This window comes from Hordeum vulgare, chromosome 1H, assembly GCF_904849725.1.
Source record: "Hordeum vulgare subsp. vulgare chromosome 1H, MorexV3_pseudomolecules_assembly, whole genome shotgun sequence".
NCBI lineage: Eukaryota > Viridiplantae > Streptophyta > Magnoliopsida > Poales > Poaceae > Hordeum > Hordeum vulgare.
In genome coordinates this window covers 105,708,425-105,712,863 of record NC_058518.1, presented here as the reverse complement: position 1 = coordinate 105,712,863, position 4,439 = coordinate 105,708,425, and the positions used below count along the sequence as shown (strand labels likewise).

Below are 4,439 nucleotides of genomic sequence, written 5' to 3'. Positions count from 1 at the left end.
GCAGGGAAAAAACAAAGACAACTTGGGACAGATGAGATGAACTCCGGAATAAAATGAGAGAATGATCTTGCAAAGATTAAAGAGGATTGAATTCAGTAAAGAGAAGCACACCAGTTAAAAAGGAATTAACATGACGACTCCGGTTGACAAGAATTAATAAGACAAATGATTAAGCAAAAGGATTATCACTCTCATAGAAATATGAGAACACTGCTTAGAAAAGATCTGAAGTCACCGCTTGACATCGAAGCAACTTGCATTACCACATTCAACAAAACAAAGGGTGCGGCTTATGAAGCAAGCCAGAACAAACTCATGAGAAAGATTTCGTCCGATATTTTCGTGGACAGGATCGCACGGGCTCTATTTTACAGTAGCCATCAAGTGCAAGGTAGTGCACCCGACATACGAAGCGTCCCCAAGTCGTAGCAAGCTACAAGGACTCTTTAAGACACAACGTGTACCGCTGTAAGTCGACCGTGAACAAACGAATCCACTAGATGTCGAACCCCAACCTAACATCATGCATTTGTTGGAAGAATGTCCTATAAGTAACTACTTGAATTCCCACCTATGAATTCCCGAAATATCTGGTGATGCAATCTGGTACACGGATACAAGGAGTAATAATCACACAACTCCTATACTAACCCGTCACCTGTATCACATCTGTTAACACACAACCAGAATCTCGGACCTTCATCTACAACAGACCCTCGTGATCACAATGATACAAAGTATGGCAGTACTCCCGAACAATCTGCACCAGTACTGGGGACATCGGGGTTATCTCGTCACTACTAGTATTGAGGCAATTACGAACATCCTTCGTTCTGAGATACTAAGAAATCTGAATGATAATGATGTGCTCGAGAATCCCCTGGATCTCAACTACCCTGAAACTTAAAGCAGATAGGAGGCACCAAGACAGAACTCCGTCACATCGGCATCATATAGATCTCAAAAATATCCGCGTGATCCTAAAAAAAATTGAGTGAGAAGAGGGGTAGAATTAAAATATTACGTCAAGATTCCTCACCAGAGCATAGAAGAGGAGAAAAAAAGAATCCTACTCTCCGATATATAACTAAGACTCAAATAGTTTTCACTAGACTCGATTCGGCCAAGTTCGATCAATCAAGGGGGCTCCTAGGTCGGTATTGGTCTGATACCAACTTCCTCAAAAATTAAAACTAATTGCATAGAAAAATCCAATAGATTTTTCTACCCCGGAAACATATAAAATATGTGGGGTTTGCAACACAAAATAATGCCACACATTAATGCGAGACAATCACCTATATACGGGAAAATAAACTAGCGGCAAATCCCTACACGTAAAAATACAAATGACCGCTCTAAAAAACACAGAAAAATAGTTCCTAAAACGTAGCCATTACTAATACGACATTCGAGCTATACGAACACGCGCGGAAAATATTACGGGACACAAACATAATAGGACAGCACGTTAAACTAGGCGTTAGGCACGCGAAACAACTTCAAACAAATATGCAAGTTGTGAAATCGTGTTCTACTCGCGAAGCTACCCCAAAACCATATTAAATACGCCTCGTTCCGACTTACGGATAAAAAGATACGCGCGTTCGTATATACATTATTTTTTTTCTGGAATTTAAATAAATTCCGAAAACTCCTAAATATACTAACGGGCCGAACAGTGGCGCAACATAGCAAAAGGATGCGCTGGGCGGGGGATAAGCTCACCTCGGTGGGCCTCGGGCCCGTGAGGGGAGGCTGGTGGAGGCGGGTCTGGCGCCGATGGGCCGGCTGCTGGCGACCGAGCTGGGCCGCGGGCGACGCGGTCAACGTGAGCGGGACGATGCTGGCGCTCGGGCTCGTCCCCTCGTCGTGCTCCTCGTCCGGCTGGACAGGAGGAACGGTAGCGGCCCAGCGATGCATAGCTCCGGCGAGGCGCAGTAGGGGAGGACCGGAACGGGGCGTGGGCGGCTGGATCCGGGGGTGGCCGGCCGGATCTCACGCGGGAGACTCCGGGGCGGCCGGCAATGCGGAAATGGCGGCTGCGGCTCGCTGCAGCTCGGGGCCATGGCTAGCAGGGAGGTCGGGCCGAGGCGGCAGCGGCGCTGAGGAGGGTCTACACGAGGCGGGCAGGGCCCACGGGACCGCCGGCGAGGGGAGGGGCGCTGGCAAGCGGCGGCCGGAGGCGGGGCCGAGGAGGCACCTCGGCTCCTCGGCTTGGCACGGGCTGCGGGCACTGTTGCTGCGGGAGAGGGAGGCGGCGGCTGGCGGCGATTGCTGATCCGGGCCCGGGAGGGCCAGATCTGGGCCTCAGGCGGGCCGCGGCGGCTGAGGGGAGAGGGGGCGCTGGGAGGCTAGGGTTTGGTGGGGCTGCACGGAAAACGAGGAGGAGAGAGTGGTAGGCTGTCTAAATGCACCGGGGGGTATTTATAGAGAAAGGAGGTGCTCGGTTAACCGGAATCGCGTTCCGGATCCAACCGTACGGTCGGATTCAGACGATTCCGAACGTGGCTATGGGTACGCGGCCGGGGATATCCGGAGACGAGAGGGAGAACGGGCGGCGCGGCATGAATTTTAAAACACCGACAGACGTCCGACGGTAGACCGAATACGGTGCCGCGACGGTCGACCGTTCCGGTACCAGACGGACTCCGATCACGACGAAACTTGACGGGCGGCCTACCTATATTAAAATAATGCCGCACGACAAATTACAGCTCAATCGGAGAAAGTTCTATACACGCTTGAAAAACAGAGTTACGACGGTGCCGCGGGCGCGTGCGTGTGCGGTCAGGCTCGCAACGAACAACGACGTTAACCGGCAACTAACAACGGATGCAACTTTTGAAAACTAGCGGCAATGGAGACGCCGATGCAATGCTGATGATGCGCATGATGCGATGATGACGCGACAAATTAAAACAACCACACGACGAGAACGGTATAGAAGGGGAATCTTCTGGAACGCCGGCATCGGGCTGTCACATATCTATAGCATCTCTCGCCACATCTTAGTTTTGATTTAGTGATGCAAAAATAAGTTTAATACTGTATTTAGCAATGCTGAAACTAGAATTGGTAAGTACGCCCTATCGTGGCACCTACATGCTCCTGGTCACCTGTATGCTCATCTACTTACAGTGGCATTTGAAATAGTTTTGAAACTGATTAGATGGATGTGTGAAGTGTTTCTTCCTTGCTTATAAAGCTGTCCTATTGTATTGAAACTGATGTGTGAAGTGTTTCTTCCTTCAAGTGGCGTTCGGCGAATCAGCTACAGTCCGTGTGCTTCATTTCACCAAGTAAAATCAAATCACATGAATGGCGATTCAAAGTAAGAGCGGCAACTTCTGGCACACCTACATTGCAAACTTTAGCAAACAAACACAATTGCCACAATGGGATAAGAACCGCTCTGAGTTTTCTAGGTGTTCATTAGGGAATAAATTGGTAAAGCGTTGCTGATGTATGATTGGCCGGTTCTATTCACCTTGCTAGAGTTCCTGGGTAAAATTAACAATCTCAAACAAAATGCAAACTTTGACATTTTGATATGAGTTGTACTTTTTCTTCAGTCCACGAGAGTATTTATCTGCTCCCTTCAGCTTGGGATAATTCTGGTGCAAAATTGTGTTGTGAGCAGTGATATTGCCTGATTGCTCATCTTCGAGATGGGTCACATGGATGATATGGAAGATTTTGAAGGCTTTGGTGATGAAGATGGTAAATATTTCCCTTGTTTCTACTAATTTTAATTTTGCATGTTATAGAGTGCTCTGATTTGCGAAGATAGTTCAAATTTTTCTGTGTTCACTAGATAATGTAAAGAAACTTTACATTTTCTGAATTATGGGCCTTGAAATTCCATTCTGACTTGTTTAATTAAGTTTGCGGTGTAGAAATATTTATTTGGACAAAATGGTTATTTGGCATAGTAGTGCCAACTGCAAATCTGACCTCCATACAAAATACAAAATGATTGAAGATGATGGAGATGAAGATGATATGGAAGAGCGAGTAACAAAGAAACCCAAGCGATCAGACTCTGATTCAAGTTCAAAGATTGGGCGGAGATCTAGGAAGTTTATCACAGAGGTAAATCGATTGTTCTCAGTATGATTTATTTGACACGAGTATGAATATTCTTGATGCCATCATACACCATGTCGCCTACAAACATTGATAAAATCGAACACATCTTACTGTCTTGTCAGTTGTCATGTACGATTTGCTGTCCAACACATAAAGTAGTAGTGGCCTAGGGGGGATCATTAATTATGCTTTTCTCTTGATGAAAGCTCTTTGGATGATTTCTTTATTGTAGAGGTTCTCCCAAAATATGCATTTGTTTCACAATGTTAGTTTTTCTTTCTAAGTGATTTCATCGTGCCGTACGCTAATTTGAACTAAGCACAAATTCCTGCCGGAGCATAATTTGT

At 46.6% G+C, this 4,439-nt stretch overlaps 1 long non-coding RNA gene across 1 annotated transcript; it reads left to right on the top strand.

Annotated features, from left to right (window-relative positions):
- Nucleotides 1–3,556: 3,556 nt before the first annotated feature.
- On the top strand, nucleotides 3,557–4,069 carry LOC123407775. The gene is made up of 2 exons (XR_006612669.1): nucleotides 3,557–3,723; nucleotides 3,986–4,069. It is a non-coding gene; the product is annotated as an uncharacterized LOC123407775 (long non-coding RNA).
- Nucleotides 4,070–4,439: the final 370 nt, after the last annotated feature.